General features: G+C 42.8%; 1 protein-coding gene across 5 annotated transcripts in view; it reads left to right on the top strand.

Annotated features, from left to right (window-relative positions):
* The window catches only part of TNS3 (tensin 3), a 776331-nt gene that overhangs the window by 292531 nt on the left and 466019 nt on the right, over nucleotides 1-17781 (top strand). The gene's annotated exons all lie outside the window — the stretch shown is intronic.

Genomic DNA, 17781 nt, shown 5'->3' with positions numbered 1-17781 from the left:
ACTAAACGCTAATACGTCCATTGGATATAATGGATGCGTTAGCGTTTACCGCGCGCTAAAACGGCTAGCGCGCCTTAGTAAAAGGACCCCTAAGTATTTTAGCAAGTCCCTTGTGCTAATGGGAAAAAAATTAGAGTGGGACCTGAAAAAACAAAAAAGTCCCTTTTTTTTTGAGCTGTGATAAAAATGGGCTTTATGTGCAGGAAAGCACCACATTAGGGCACGCTAAGCCCGTTTTTTGCCGTGGCTTAGCAAAAGTGCCCTTTGCTGACGAAGATTTAACCTTTCCTAAGCATGCACAGTGATGGAAAGGGAATGGTATACCGCCTTTTTGTGAATTTTTGAATGGCTTGTTATACTAGGACAGGGGTGTCCAATGTCGGTCCTCGAGGGCCGCAATCCAGTCGGGTTTTCAGGATTTCCCCAATGAATATGCATTGAAAGCAGTGCATGCAAACAGATCTCATGCATATTCATTGGGGAAATCCTGAAAACCCGACTGGATTGCGGCCCTCGAGGACCGACATTGGACACCCCTGTACTAGGAGAAGCTATGCTGTAATGTCCAGTTCCCCCGACCTTGAGAAAGAACGGCGAAACGCGTCGGGAAGGGGAATGGACTTTGAATAAGCTAAGTCTATTATTTATATACTTATATAAAATAATTGAAATAAGTAAATAGTTGGGAAATAGTACTTGGAATCATGAAGAATCCCAACACCTGTATCTATTGATAAGGGTGGATATCTGAATTCCTAAGATGCACTGTTGTAAAGAAACTGGACTAAGAAAGAATTTATAAAACATTGATATATTTTTGTGGCTTTGGCATTCAAAGCGGTGGGCACTGGAGGACTGAGCGACCTTCCCAGGGTCACAAGGAGCAGCACTGGGATTTGATCTCCCAACCTCCGAGTGCAGAGGCAGCCGCTCTACCAGCGAGCCACACCTTCCACGGGAGACATGAAGGAGCGTCTTCAAACTTTCAGGATGAGTTTAGCTATAAATGTTGCCCCCCTTTGAGATATGGTGGCGGTCTGTGTTAACATTATAGATAGAAAAGTAATTTTTGTTATTAGAGATCCAAGGTTAAGATACCATGTGGGAAAATCTGTTCAGATTGCCTGATGTTAGGTGCCAGGATGGTGCACGTTAAGCGCACATCCTATAACAAGTGTAACATGCAATTACTCTTACAGGATGGTAACATAGTAAACGGCAAGAAAGACCTGAACGGCCTATCCAGTCTGCTCTATAATTATAAGCCTAACTCCACAGTTGCATGCCCAACTTTAGATACAAGCACTTAGGCTAGTTCCAAGACTGGGATAAATAGTCATGCCTAAATGTAGGTAGCTAGGCAGATAACTTGTTATTTTGTGTGTTTAAGTGCTACGACTGCCCCTGACCTGCCCGTTGCCCCTTCCCCCCCCCCCCACCCAGGTCCATGCCTCCTTGCAGTTATGCATCATAGATTTCATGTGCAAAATTTATTGAATACCAATTAAGGACTATTACATAGGTAACTGATAATTAGTGCCAATTAATACTAATTATAGCTAATAATTGACAGTTATCACCAAATTATTAAGTTACAAATGCAATTCTAGTTAGCGAGGTATGTTCTATACAATTATGCTTCCCCAAACCCTCCTCTCCTGAAGCTGTGATTTTATGCCGGTTGCCCTAAATAGCTGGTTAACCTGCTTTGGATGGAGGATCAAGCGGGGGTGGGGATGGAACTAGGGATCTAGATGGTTTGGATATCACACTGTCTTGTTCAAATGCATCTTTAGTGTAGCCCGAGAGCTTGTCTCGATGGGCGAATAGTAACATGGGGCTGGGAGGCCTGAGTGTCGCCCATCGAAACTATCCAGATCCCAATGTTAATTGCTTTGTCATGCAGTCTTGTTTACATTTTCAATTAAAAAAAGATTTAACATAACAGTTGGGTGCTATCGTTCATGCATTTGCATGAGATCTCCTGTGCACCTCTAATTCCTAGACCCCCCCATCTCTCTCTTACATTAAAAGAAGCATGCAGATGTATCTTGGCTGTATGGTACAATGCAATATTAATAATAGATCCCCTGCAAAACTCCAAAAAGCTAGTAAATAAAATAATCAACAGAGCAGAACACCCGAAAGAAAATAAATTACACAATGAAGATGAGATGTGATTATAATCAAGCTCGAAAAATAGATTCTACAGCAATTACTATGGTGATACTGTTTTAATATCTAATGTGTATTCCAAGTGTTAAACAGTCTGATATCATTTTACTGTAATTTTCATCATGCTCTCCTGATCAGACACAGAGGAGGCATTACATCATTGAAGTAAATTGAGACAAGGAGAAAGACCAAATAACCGTGGAAAGCTCTGCAGTGTGCCAAAACCTGTCACTCACTTACCTCCCAAGGAGATTAAAATTAATTTTTAAACCATGTTTCCTTTTACAGTAGAGGAGTTAAATATTTGCTACGTAGTGACTATTTCTCTGCCTTACCTAATGACCAGAAGCAGACTGGTATTAGGTATGCTAGTTAATGTGCCTTGGAAATAGCTATAAGTTGTGGAGAATATCACACTCTGGAATGAAAACCAAAAATATACTCCATATAATATAAGAATTGCTATACTTGGTCAGACCAAAAGTCTGTATAGCCCAGTATCCTGTTTCTAACAGAGTCGCCCAAAATAGCAATATTCTATGATGCTTACCCTCAGGGATAAACAGTAGCTTTCTTCTTATCTAACTTGACCCCTCCCCCCTCTTTTACAAAACCATAGTGCGATATGTAGCACCGCCTGGTGCAGTAACAGCTCCGACACTCATAGGAATTCTACGAGTGTCAGAGCTCTTACCGCCGTGGCCAGTGCTAGAAACTGTGCTGCGGATTTGTAAAGGGGTGGGGGTGGGGCGGTTTAATAATGGATTACGGACTTTTCTTTCAGGAATTTGTTCAAACCTTTCTTAAACCCAGCTATGCAAATTGTTTTTTTGTATCCCCAGGCAACAAATTTCACAGCTTAATTATGTATTCAAAAAATGTATTTATTTACTCAGTTTTTTTTATTCCCAAAAGAGCCCAGAACGGGTTACAAATCCATATACACAATATAAATCAAGAACAGAATATTTATTTGTTTGGTTCGTTTTATATCCCGTCCTCCCTAACAAACTCAGAACGGGTTACAAGGTTGATATACATAATGCATAGACAAACAGGTTATAAATTTACATGTGTACAGTACAGTTTGATCATTTTAGGTTAACATTTATATAGAGATTCAAACGGTTTTATTGATGCAAACATCATCAAATACAACATCAAGGCACTGATTACAACAATAATGCATCAAATATAATAAAATAATATACATAATAAAATAAACATATTCCATTTTCAATAAACCCCCATTTTATCTATATGTGACTATGTGTTTGAACCTTTCAATAACCTCTACTACCCCTCTCCACACCCTCCCCACCCCACCCAATGGTACTCTCTACCCTACCTTATCAAAACATACCAGTATTATTTTCAATCAATTAAATAAAAGCCCAATTAAGAGACCCAACTTAAAACCGCACTACGGCCCTTGGGATGTAAGTCTTGCAAATATGAATCCCAGGTTTGTAGAAACAACATCTTTCGCTTTCTAGTAATTCCAGCATCTCTAGCTTCCCAAATGGCCAACTGATGTAATTGGTTCCGCCAATGCCAAAACTTTGGAGGGTCAGGGATCATCCAATATTGAAGTATACATTTTCTAGCCAATAGACTCATTTTCCTACACAGCGCCTTATGTCCCTTATATAGAGAATGAAGTGTAGCGTACAATTTGAACATCTTTACTTAACATACATTACAGAACTCATGTTGCATATTATCGCTATGTCTTTATGGAGAGGTGACAGAGTTGCATACAATTCTCAAGATATGGTTGTATGACGAGGCATTGAATTTTTGTTACATTCTCTAAGCCTTTCTTAATAATTCCTAATATTTGGTTTGCTTTGTGGCAGCTATAATATTTCAGCCCAGATTTTCTAACCAGCGCCAATGTTGGCAACTGCCAATCGCACGTCAGTCACTTGACAGTGCGGATTAGAGAATCGCGCCTCCAGCAAAAGGGGTCTACAACATTTGGTAGGACGACGATTGGTAGGATCTTCTTACCAATTGTTGTCCTACCAATTGTCTTCCTACCAGCTGTCATACCCAATTGTCCTACATCTACCAATTGTTCTACCCTGTCAGAAATGTAAAAATTAAAAATCTAAATAGTCCATGCCTTGCCATCAGCCGATCGCAACAGAGGAAGCCCCAATCAGCTAAGCCAGCAGGACTTCCTGAAATCGTAGCTTCAGGGAGTCCTCCTGGCTAAGCTGATTAGGGATTCTCCTGCCGCAATCATCTGAACTAGCAGGGAGAGCCCCAATTCCCCTCTCCCTCCCACATACAGATCCCCCTCAGCCCTACACCATAAAGAACCCCCTCCCACCTAGCCCAACACCCCTCCTGGAGGTCCCCTTCCTGGGCTTACTCCACTTGGAAAAGGAGGCAGACCCGTGAGGGCTGGCTGCTGCTCGCAAGCCAATCTCTTGGAGTACCTGTGGAGCCAGCCTGCTTTGTCATCCATCGAAAGCTTGCGGTCCATTTCCCTGGGAGCTTGCTCACCAGCTGATTCATTAGAGGATTGAGCGCAGGCCCCTGTATAATAACCCTTTGGGTATCAGGGAGCGAGTTGCAAATTATCTCCCCCCAATTTACCACATGGATTTTGGGGGGTTTGGAGTCCTTGGTCAGAGTCCTCTTGACCAGCAGCCAGAAGATTTCCTGTGATGGATTTATTTTCAGGCAGTCTCTGAGGCAGAAATCCTTCCCCTGCAGGCAGGCTGCTGCAAACTGACAAGACAGGCACCTCACGCCACAGTGAGTACTCCCGTTATTCCTTATAAAGAAAATTGGAGAGAGGAGGTCAGTAAAAGGTAGATCCAAAGGTTTCTGGGATTAGAGTTAGGTTCCCCTACCTCTAAAACACCTTTTTCAATTTTTTTTTTTTTTTTTTTTGCATTTCAACAAAGCTTCCACGGGCCATTTGTGGTGTGATTTTATTGGTGTTGGCTATCTTGGATTTTTATCAATCTTTTTTTCAAAGGCTTCCCTCTGCCTCAAAACCCCTCATTTTGCTCAGAGATCATGTGCAATGAATTCTCCAGGCCAATCTGCCCCTGTTTCCTGCCTTTTTGCGTAGCTTTGTTGGAAGACAAGCAGCCATGTTCCACTTGCCGCGGGGCACAGGAGGAAGGGGTATGGGAGCTTTGGGCTACAAGGCGGGAGAACCCAAAAAAGCCTGGACAACAAGGAAGAGATCCCATTCAGAGTACGAACTCGAGAGTGCAAAAAGCAAGCACATAGAGGCAGTGGATGTCCTTATTCCCCAGTCAGGGGCCTACAGGAGTCCTTAGGGCCACCTGTCCACGGATTTTCAGAGTTTGTCAGTATCTTGTGGAAAGACTATTTGATGGGCCCAGGGAGCGCTGTGCTGCCTGCAAGTGCACAGCACCGGTACAGGGAGAATTCCATCCAAAGCAGGCTTCCCTATCTTGGAACAAGCCGGTTCCAAGCATCAGTGACCACTCGGAGCAGGACTGGAAGTCCCTTTTCATGCCTTTATTATCTCAAGGATCCGCGGTGTCCTTGGATTATTTAGGATCCCTGTCTGGGGCCAGAATTCAGGAGGCTGTGGCTGCTATTGATCAGGGTGACGATCCCTCAGTGCACCGACTTTTCAAATCTGCCACTGTTTCACATGTCATTTTGGTAACTCTGTGAGTTGAAGATGGACCCTCAACATCCATCCACCTCTCAGTGTTCTGCTCTGGGCAGTACAAACACACAGACTACCTTCTTTCCAGCACATCCAGACATCACCTCATTAGTCACTGACCAATGGGAGTCCCCCAGAAGGCTCCCTAAAGGTGGCAAAGGCTATATTCAGGCTCTATCCGAAGGTAGATTTCACATTAGCTCAAGTGACTAAGCGTACCTCTTTTCGTAGCGAGGGAGGAGCGATGCTGAAGGATGCAAAGGATCACAAGGTGGATGCGGTCCTTAAAAGACAATTTGAAAAGCTGGCTTTGGTTATCAAAGCGGCAGCGGCTGCCTCCTTTGTGGCACGGGCTTGTCATACCTGGTTGTGGGGTAGTCCTTCAGAAATGTCCCCATTTGATTATGAAGTGGATTATGTGGCCGATGCTCTTTATGACATCAGAGTCATGAGCATGGTGTCTGTTTACACAATTTCTGCCCACTGGATGCTTTGGATTAGGCAATGGACAGGTGATTTAACCTTCTACGATACTCTAAATGGATTACCATTTAAGAGGCAGATGTTTTTTGGCAAAGGCTTGGATGACCTTATGGCCAGTTTGGTGGATCTCCATCCCAAATCTCTACCAGACAGAAGAATTTGACATTCCACTGGGAACAGCAGAAGCAATTTTCATTCCTCTCGGATATCCCACCAGTTGTCCTTCAGTTCTTCCTCCCAGAGACCCTTCCAAGGGTCCAGACAGAGATTTGGCAACTACAGATCCAACAACCCTCAGGGTTGCGTGGCAGGTTAGCAACCAAAAAGCAACAAGGACACCAGGTCGACTGCCACACCTCTGTGCATTGGCGGGAGACTGTTGGCTTTCTGGAGGGAATGGGAACAGATTTCATCAGACTGCTGGGTCCTGGACATTATTTGGGAGTGGCACAAAATTGAGTTTTCTTGTTCTCTTCTGGATCTGTTCCTCGACTCCCCATCCGGATAGTCAAACAAGGCCAGGGTTCGAGCAACAGTACAACAACTCTTGCACATTAATGCCATAGAACCAGTTCACAAAGACGAATTGGGCTCCGGCAGATACTCCATATACTTCATAGTACCCAAGAAAGGCACAGAAGATTGGAGGCCTATCCTGGACCTAAAGTCAGTAAATAAGGCACTGTGAATTCCATGCTTCCACATGGAGACGGACTGGTTAGTCAACGTGACAGTGGCTCCAGAGGAATTCATAACTGTGCTGGATATCTGAGATTCCATGTTCTCCAGAGGTGCTTCCAGTTTGTTATACTGCCTTTCAGATTTGCCACAGCCCTGTGCACCTTTACCAAAGTGATGGTGGTGGTAGCAGCTCATCGTTGCAGCATAAGCATACAGGATTGGCTCATCAGAGCCCCCTCAACACAGGATGGTATGCACGAGTGCAACAGGTGGTGGATCTCCTCCAGGGACTTGGTTGAATAGTAAATTTCAAGGATAGTCAACTACAGCCAACTCAGTGTTTGGATTATCTGGGAGTCCACTTTGACACAGCAAGAGGCCATGTCTTCCTTCAAGAGCCATGCAAACAGAAGCTGAGGAAGCAGATCACAGAGATCTTGGCATTGCCAAGTCCCACAGCCTGGCATTACAGTCAGGTACTGGGCTCAATAGTGGCCACCTTGGAGGTCATTCCTTGGATGACAGCGCATATGCATCCTCTCCAGGATTCCCTTCTCTCCAGGAGGTCCCCTCAAAGGCATTGTCTACAGATGCAGCTTCCCTGGTCATGGGGGGCAAGGAATAGCTTATGTTGGTGGCTCCAGGGGGATGTTTGTTGAAAGGCATGCACCTCATAATCATCTCATGGGTGACACGATACCAGCCTGAGTGGCTAGGGGGTGCACTGCGGTGGTTGCCTGCTCCTGGACAGATGGACACCATAGGAAAGCAAGTGGTCCATAAATTGTCTGGAACTGAGAGCCATTCATTTGGTGTTGACAGAAAAGGCAGTCAGAGTTTTCTCTGACTATGCTGCCAAGGTAATTAATGTGAATAGACGGAGGCACTAGAAACGCACCCCATTACGTCTCAAGGCACAAATGTTATTCAAGTGGAAGCTCACAAACAGGTGCTCTTAGCAGGCCATGTGGCTGGACACAAAGAACGTTCAGTCTCATTGTGCGGTACTGGGAGAGTCTGGAAATGGATCTCATGGCCTCAGCCAAGAATGTGAAAACAGATTGCTTCTACAGTCGTAGAACCGAAATGGGAAACACAGAGATGGGTGCTCTGGTTCAGCCCTAGTCCACAGAGAAGCTACTCTATGTGTTTCCACTGTGGGCCATGGTGGGCCGGAGTCATGGATCACCTGGATCTGGTGATGCTGGTAGCTCCAGACTGGCCTCAGATCTGGTGTGACTGCAAAGAGGCAGATGTCTCAAGCTGCCAATTCATCTGGGACCCCCTCAGTCTAATCAAGGTCCAGTCTCAATCCAGTCAGGGTCCAGTTCCTATAGAGCAGTGTTTTTCAACCTTTTTTGGGCAAAGGCACACTTGTTTCATGAAAAAAATCACGAGGCACACCACCATTAGAAAATGTTAAAAAATTTAACTCTCTGCCTATATTGACTATATATAAAGTAATTCTCTTGAATAGGAATCAAATAAACACAAAGAAAGTATTTTATAATTACTTTATTACGAAATAAAAATTATAAAATACTTTATTCAGTGCGAAACCTGGGCCTGTTTGGCTGAACACAAAGCTGATATTCTGGCTGGAATCGAAGAAAGACACACACGTAGCTCTTCGTCAACAGCTCTTAGTCTCTCTCTGTATTTGGTTTTTATAGCATACAAAAATAGACAAATATACCCTCCATCCTTTTTATTAAACCACAATAGCAGTTTTTAGCGCAGGGAGCTGCGCTGAATGTCCAGCGCTGCTCTTGACGCTCATAGGCTCCCTGCGCTAAAAACCACTATTGCGGTTTAGTAAAAGGTGACCATATTGTAAAATATAGACAGCAGATATAAATTCAGAACTGTGCATAGTAAGTGAAGAGAAGTTTTCATCTCTGGGAATTTACCCAGTTAACTATTAAGTTATTTGGGCAAATTCCTTTGAAAACTGTGGTAATACTGCCTCCACTTTGCTAAATTTAAAATGAAATCATTTTTCCTACCTTGTCTGGTGATTTCTGGTTGCACTTTCTTCTTCTGACTGTGCATCCAATCTTTCTTCCCTTCTATCAGCCTGTATGCTTTCTCTCCTCCACACCTCATTCCCTCCCCCAACTTTTTCTTCCTCTCTCCCTGACCTTTCTTTCTTTTTTTTCTGTTTCTCTTCTCTCCTTCTGTTTCCCTGCCTGCCCCCTTTCTTTCTTTCTCCCTGCCGTTCCCCAAGCCACTGCCACTGCCACTGCCGCTGCCATCGGGGAACAGGACCCACCAATGGATAACAGGCCCCAAAGCCGACGCCGACGCATGCTCTCCCTGACGTCAATTCTACAATCGGAGAGGAAGTTCCGCCCAGCCAGGCAGCGATTGGCTGGCCCGAACTTCCTCTCCGACTGCAGAATTGACGTCGGGGAGAGGAAGACTGATAGGTCCGATAGATTAGATCGCCAAGACAAAGCGAGTCCTGGGTGATCGACTCACTTTGCCTTGGCGAGCTACTGGCGCCCCTGCCTCGGGCCCCCTGTCAGCTCCGGGCCCGGCGGCCCTGCGGCACACCAGGCAACATCTCGCGGCACACTAGTGTGCCGCGGAACAGCGGTTGAAAAACACTGCTATAGAGAATCCAGAGCGCTTTGGTCTTACGGCATGGCTTTTGAGCACTCGGCCCTTACCCATAAGGGTTACTCAGACATTGTCATTGCGACTCTCCTTAGATCAAAGAAGCCTTCGACGTATGTGGCTTATGCAAAAACCTAGAAGGCTTTTCAGCTCTGGTGCACTAAGGAACAGGTAAAGCCTTGTGGGCACCAATTCCAGTGGTCCTGGCATTTTTGTAAGCCGAACTTGGAAAAAGGCCTAGTTGTTGTGTCTCAAAGTATAGGTGACAGGTCTCTCATGCTTTCGGGCTCGGTGAAGTAAGCAATTGTTGGGGTCTCATCCAAACGTTACTCAGTTCTTGAAGGGGGTGCTCAGATTGCATTCTCCATTGTGTCATCCTTTCCCATAGTGGGACCTTAATATTGTTTTGAAGGGACTGTACGAGCCTCTGCAAGACTCATTCCCTTTGGACCTTACAGTCAAGATGGTATTTCTGATGGCTATAGTTGCAACAAGGCAGATCTCGGAATTATAGGCTTCCTCTGAAGGTGGTCTCAGCTTTTCACGTCAATTAGAAGATTAATTTGCCCGCTTTTCACCCTGCGGGTTCGGCTAAACAGGACAGGGTTTTGCAGAGGCTGAATATGCGATGAGTCTTACTTCACTACCTGGAGAGAACCAATGATTTTCAACTCTCCAACCATCTTTTTGTGCAGACCAGCCATTCAAGATGAGGCAGGGTAGCTTGCAAGGCTTCGATTGCCAGATGGATTCATATGGCAATTTCTTCATATATTACCTGCAGAAAATATCCACCTATCTCTATAACAGCACATTTGACTAGAAGTGTTGCTACTTCCTGGGCAGAAACCCGAGCTGTTCCACCTGATGAAATCTATAGAGCAGCTACTTGGTCTTCTCTCCATTCCTTTACAAAGTTTTACAGAGTGAATGTGGTGGCCCGGGGAGATGCCGCATTAGGGTCCTCGGTTCTGTGGGCAGGCTCATCTGTCCCTCCCTAGACATCTGGCACTGCATTGATATGTCAACTTCAGTGCAGAATCCTATGTCTTTGCAACAGAATGGAAGATTAGGTTCTTACTTTCATAATCTTTTTGTTAGAAGACATAGGATTCTGTACAGCCCATCCTCTGCAGACTTCCAATTCTCATGTTTACTGCGTTGGACATTGCTGGTGTCTGTCATGAGACTTCTTCCCCTGTCATTTTACAAGAGTATGAATAACTGCTCTTCTGAAACTTTGGGGGTTTTTATGTGATAGTGATAGTTGCTCATAGCAGGTTGGTTCCTGGAAACTCCTAAATTCAAGTTTATGTTAATTATTGTTCTTTTCTCATGATTTACAGAGCAGAACAGAAATGTAGTTTATCTTGGGGGAAGTTCTCTGTGCCTCTCCTTCTTTTTTTTCTGTTTCAGTGGAGTTCGATACTTGGGAACTAACTGAAGAAGGAGCTATTCTCCACTGGTGAAGGGGAGGAGTTAAAAGATATGGGTGATACCCTTCTGCAAAGTTCATGACTATAGGAAGACAACCGCTTCAGTACAGAAGCCTATGTCTTCTAACAGAAAGAAGATCTTTCATTTGTTACTATTTTGTAAACAATATCCAGTGTAGCTTGTTACAAGTTAACTGAAATTTGTAATGAATTAACACCATTACTATCCAACACTGCCTGTAGCAAGACCACAAAGCCATTTTGTAAGTAAAGCATTTGCTCTTGTTAAACAGAATCAGGGAGCTCATTCCCCAAAACAGGGGCGGCACGTGCCTGAATGTCCATCATATGGCACATCTTTACTCTAGGTGCAGTTAAAACCCCTTATTAGTAGGGTGGATAAAGGAGAAGTACAGGGTTTATAGAACGGTAAAACCAAAGAAACAATTCTTGACTTGCCATGCAGTAGGGGCCAGTGTAGCACATACAGATTTGGGAGTTAGGGGTTCAAACCGAGTCTTAACTATAATGAGACACACAGCTGAGTTTTGAGTCACCTACAAAATTTTAAGGGATGAGTCCAGGAGACCTAAGAAAACCAAATCACAAAAATCCTTGATAGAAAAGAAGACAATAACACTTATCTAGATATGAGCATATTTTGCCAGTGTTAAAACAACTACCGTATACTGGTTAGGATTGAATATAAAGTTTTGACAACTGTGCATCAAACAATCAACGGCACAGCACCTTGGTATCTAAGACATGCACTGAGGAAGTGCCTGCCAACACGTTCTTTACGATCTGAAATAGCAATGCCATTGTCGATTGAGTCCATCGGGGAAACTCATTATAAAAGGACATAGACAACAGCAATTTCAGTTGCAGGCCCATGATTGTGGAACCAGTTGTCAGGCCATTTGAGATTATGTAGGGAGTTAAAATCTTTTAAAAAGGAATCGAGAACTTACTTGTATGAGCTTTTTTCTAGAGTGAAATGTTGTGAAATATTCCTTTTTGATTGAAATGTCTTTGTGAGATTTTGTATTTGAAATTATAGAAGAGGGAATGATGCACTAGAGCAGTGGTCTCAAACTTGCGGCCCGGGGGCCACATGCGGCCCGCCAGATGCTATTTTGAGGCCCTCGGTAGGTTTATCATAATCACAAAAGTAAAATAAAATAGTTTCTTGATCATGTGTCTCTTTAGCTATAAATTACAATATTATTATTAAGACTTAGCCAAAAGAGTTTTACCTCATGCAAAATTGTCATTTCTTTAATAAGATATTAACTATTTTTTCTGAAGCCCTACAAGTACCTACAAATCCAAAATGCGGCCCTGCAAGGGGTTTGAGTTGGAGACCACTGCACTAGAGTTACTTGTTGCAGTTTGTCTTGTGAAGATTATGTGGCATATTCTATGTTTGTTTTATTGTAATCTGTCCAGGTTGTAGGCAGAAAATAACATTTTAAAATAAAATAAACTTACACCATAGTTGTGAAATTGTCATGGCTTAAAATAAATTTCAACCTACTTAACAAAAAGTTTAGAAAGGGTGTTCCACACCACAGCGATTTATGTTTCTAAAATGTTCTGCCTTTTTTTAGTGTGGCGGCCAGAACATATTCTGCCATAAAGGCATTAACATCAAATGCTAACATCTCTTGTGTCTCTGGCAGCTTTCACCACCCACCTCAGGCAAGGATCAAAGGAACAGGCAACGTCCTCTTCTCAGTTTTACCTGCACCGCTTTCGTTTGAAATGGCCCCTTTAAAATTGCAACCTGCTAAATCGAGTCAATCCCATTGGGTTTTGTGGCGATCAGAACCAACCTAGTGTAGTCAAAGCCACGTTTGTTATCGAGTTCAGCAGATCTTAAGCACGCCAGGAAATTGGAATACTTCTAATCTGTGTGCAACACGTCATCTCTGGACAGGGGCAGTGCTCTCAGCCTTCCGCAAAGTTATAAGTATTGAATTTGGCCAGCTTTGCTGATAGTAACCTGTATCAAAGTATAAGTGCTGCTGAAACCTTAAAGAGTGGAACGAAAATTCCTTCCTGGCCAACAGCGGTTTGACTAAAGGAATCTCATACTTTTTTTTTGTTGTTGTTGTTGCTGGTGTGTCTTTCTTCTTGCAGTTTCTATGTTGTTACAAGCCGGGTAAGTGTTTACTCGGTGTCAGGAGCTGAAGAAAGGCAGTCCCGTGGGAGAGCTGCTCTATAAACACTCAGGTCCTGCCCGGGCTGCATTGTCTGATTTAGCTCTATTAATCTGTGCTCAGCAGATGTAAGTGATAGCAGGAGCGCTGTTTTGGGGGAGGAAGTGGATTTGAAGGGGGGGGGAGGGAGGGAGAGGCTGTACTTGCATAAACTGCCTCCTCCTCCCTCAGACTGTCTTTAAGAAGGCAGAGCTGTTCCAGCTGTATGTAATTTGCCATGGATGTTTGATGCCCACAGGTTTTCAGATTTAACAAACCCTATAAAACCATACATCAGCCCTGTGTCAAGGATATGCATTGCTTTGGAGGGATGGCCAAGAGGGGCTTTTGTCACTGGTGTGTTTTGTTTTGTTTTTTTTACATGGGAGATGTTTGAAAGTGCACCGGGCAGGTGTAGCTTTGTTCTGAAGGAACAGTAGCAAGAGCTCATTCCATTTTGAATACTTTTGGTCTATTTCTTTCAAGTTGTATGATCATATTTGTTAAACGGCCCAAGATTTCTAGTGTTTGTTAATTCTTAGCTGGAATGGGCAATCGAGAACAGCTAAAAGAAATCCAACCAGATCTGCAGAATAAACACCAAAGCAGGAGAACAAACCAAAAACTGCAGACAATGTACATGATGCAGGCAAAAATTTATTATCCCAAAATAAAATGCAGTAATATAAAAACCTTATTACCAACCAAGGGACCCAACACATTCCGTGTTTCGGACAAACACCTTCATCAGGGGTCCATAGTAAATAAGGTATAAAGTGTACCGCAAAAAATGAAGATAACAACAATTGCCTGTATATTAAATCTGCCGAAAGTGCTGCCAAAAATGAAGTCATATCATTTAGATGCTTATTGGGGCAAGGGAGAGGTTGATTCATCCAAACTCAGAACCTATAAAACCTTCCAGGAGAAAAGTACAAGTTAATGAATAAACATAATTACATACGTTTGTTGGAAAAGACACAGGAACATCCTTTCTCTGAATGTGTGTGGTTCAGTGAGACATGCATGATCCTCGATCCTTAGCAAAGTTGCTCTCTCGATGTCACAGACAACTGGAATTGCACAGAGGAAGCAACCAGAGCATGCCTTTGCTCTGATGTCGCTTTAATCCAGAGACAAACAACTAAAAATGTGACAGTTCCGTCCCAAAACTGCTTTATTTAAATTTGAACAAAACTGCTTATGTGGCCCAACTTGAAAGATTTGCATTATCCTTATGTTTTTCTTTATCCTGAAAGCGCTTTCCTCTTTACAAAGAAATAGAAGGTTATTGTAGAAACTGCATTTATGATTTTTCATGTGGAAATAGTGGTATTTACACGTCTGTGTACACAGGTTAAAAATAATTTTACAAAGTCACTATTTACACTTGGAAATGCACAGTGTAGAAATATCAAGGGGGTGTGGTTTTGGCAAATATAGGGTAGGATTAAAATCTACACATGCATTTGCCTTTGTCATAAAAGGAAAATGTGTATAAGGAAAAAGTTCTACATCAGTTTTTACACACCTTCGGTGGCAAGTATAGGTTTTAAAAAGTGTTTCTTTTGGCCAGGGCTTACATGTTAAAATTGTACTTCATTGGAGGGACTTGCATGTGGCAGTTTGTAAAAGGGGCAGCTGCACTTCGAACCTTTGGCATTTGTGGAAGTTGTAGAATTACCACTTCCAAATATAAGTGTCAAAATCTCCAGGTTTGTGCTGTTCATTTTTTTTCCCCCAATGTGTTTCTTTGTAAGATTGTTGCACGTGCCAGCCTACACAGGCAGTCCTGCAGATGTTTTAGAAAAGGCTTTATATCGGCATGATCCTTTTCTAAATTACCACCGCAATTGAGCATGTCCCAACCTGGGCATCTCAATTACAGTCTATGGGCCCAATAATCAGCCAGTGACAATCAGCGTTTTGCTGAGCGTCGTTAGTGTTAAATCCAGAAATTCAGTGCTGGCTATGGGTTACCACAATTTGCCAATTTACTTACGTGGCGAACCATCCTTAGATAAATTTAAGCGCGCCTTAAAAGGTTTCCTTTATAAAGATGCATTCAATATATAGATAGAATAATTAATTAAATACAATATCTTGACCCTAATGCATTAAACAAATAGATCATCAAATTAAAAAAAAAAATAAAAAAAATTTAAGCATTCCCTAAAATCTCTTTTCTATAAAGAGGTCAATATCACATAGTCTGTTCAATAAAACTAAATCTATACAAACTATTAAAATATCTTCATCTTATTCATTTTATACCTTCCTCAAGTGATCCCATCCTTTGTGTTCTTACCTCAAATGTTCCCCTTTTTTTATAAATTGTAGCCCCTCCCATCATCCATTTGTACCAGTTTGTATCAGTTTGTAATAGAACAAAAACGATATGTATGTATTGTCTTATTTTATTTTGTCCATCCTGTTTTCTTTTATATAATGGATACATGTTATACGCATTGAATTATATGACATTGCGTAAAATCAAACACTATTAAACTTGAAACTTGAAGATAGGATTGAACTTTACGTGGTCCTAGTGGTCCAATTTGTATGATAAACCTGCCTGGTTAAGTGCTGAATGTCAGCACTTAACTTGCCAAATGCCGATTCCACCCCCGGAATCAGTGTCATAGCGAGGGTAGGAGGTACCCAGGATGGTGGCACCCCTGCCCCCTCCTCATCACCCTCCACTCCTCTTTCTCCACCCCTCATGCCACACTCATGCCCTCCCTTCCCTCCATACCTCATTAAATGTTCAGCCGCACGAGCAGCTTCTCCGGCCTGCTGCTCGCGCCAGCGTTGGCTTTCCTTCTGATGTCACTTCCTGGCCCTTCAATCTGGAAGTGAGTTCAAAGGGGAGCCAGGCCAGCGCGAGTAGCAGGCCTGAGAAGTTGCTTGCACTGGTGAAGATTTAAAGTGGTACAGAATGGGGCTGAAGAGAGGGCATGAGTATGGCAAGGGTGGGGTGAGGCACCCCCACCAAGACAGCACCCAGGGTAATCTGTCCCCCCCACCCCCCTTTACTGCACCACTGCCCGGAATGTCCCCAAAATGGCCAGTTTTCAGTTCAGCATTAACCTGTTATTTTCAGCAGTGCTAATTAGTTTAAGTGCCACTGAAAATGACTGGTTAGCCCTGAACAGGTGATTTAACCATTCAGGAGTCATTTCTGGCCAGTTAAATTGTTTTGAAAAGCAACATCTCCTCCCCGCCTCACCCCCCCATGTATAAAATGGAGGTTCACTTATAGGACTTAGAGAACGCAATACCCTTCTCCTCGCCGGCATCATGCACGAAATCTGCCGTGACACACTACACACAGTTTGCATGTACGTCAGTATTATAGGTGTGAAAGAGAGATGTCAGAAAAATCTGGGGAGTTTTGAAAATTTTAAGAAACACGGGGTCCGCTAGATACATATGTTAGTTTTCTTTAAACAGTCTCGCATAAAATGTTCCCTTTTGGAGTTGGTTTCAGTTCAAGATCCTTTTATACACATACAGGAGGTGGGTGGGGGATGGGCTTATTTTGGGGGGTTGGGGGGTTGTTCTTAATTTATTTATGTATAGTTTCTTGGTGTTTTCTGAACATATTGCTAATTTATGTAAATTTTCTTACACTGTATCAGCTATATTTTGCTATATAAAATTAATAAACAATTTTAAAAATAAAATATATGGGGGTCTTTTACTAAGGCACGCTAGCCAATTTAGCACACACTAAATGCTAATGCGTCCAAAGAATATAATGGGCGTGTTAACATTTAGAGCGTGCTAAATCGGCTAGCACGCCTTAGTAAAAGACCCCCTATATTTCCGGCACCTATCTTTTCTGAAAGCACGATTCTATAAATAGCACTATTGCGTGATTGACATGCAATCGACGGCTGTTTTTAAGGCGGCCACCACCAACGGGGCCATTTATAGAATCCGGGTCAAAATGACTAAGCTGAAAATTAAGATAAGCAGAAATATCGCCTGTACTCGTTTCATTATTTATTTTGGCAGGGGAATGTCAGAAGGTCCTGATATTGCAATAGTACAAATCCATGATTTTGGTTGTGGTGTTTCAGGTCCTAAGTGCTTTCAGTGGTTGTACAGATGTTTTATTTATAATAATGTACTGCATTTGATTATGTAAGTGTCTATAGCTGATATTTTAGTATGTACCTTTTTTTTTTATTTGAGTATTAGTCTGATGTAAACAGTTTTTGGCAACTTGTTTGGGTGAATCAGATGGGATAAATATGTGTACGATAGTTTATTTGGACTTTTTAAAGTATCCTTTGTGAATGACATCAGAGCAGTTTACAATCAAATAAAAAGTGAGAAAACAATAAAATTTCCAAAGCAATTTACAATAAAAGTACAGTGTTCCCCAGCGAATTCACGGTTCACGAATCACGGACTCACTCATTTGCGGTCTGCTCCGACCGCCTCTTCCTGTAGTAAAGTCGGGCTACACCATTCAGGAGCTGCGTGTCAAAGCAGCTCCTGATTGGTGTAG

The sequence above is a fragment of the Geotrypetes seraphini genome, chromosome 2 (assembly GCF_902459505.1).
Source record: "Geotrypetes seraphini chromosome 2, aGeoSer1.1, whole genome shotgun sequence".
In the NCBI taxonomy this organism is placed as follows: Eukaryota; Metazoa; Chordata; class Amphibia; order Gymnophiona; family Dermophiidae; genus Geotrypetes; species Geotrypetes seraphini.
The sequence above is the reverse complement of the archived record's forward strand: the minus strand, read 5'-3'. Positions and strand labels throughout refer to the sequence as shown.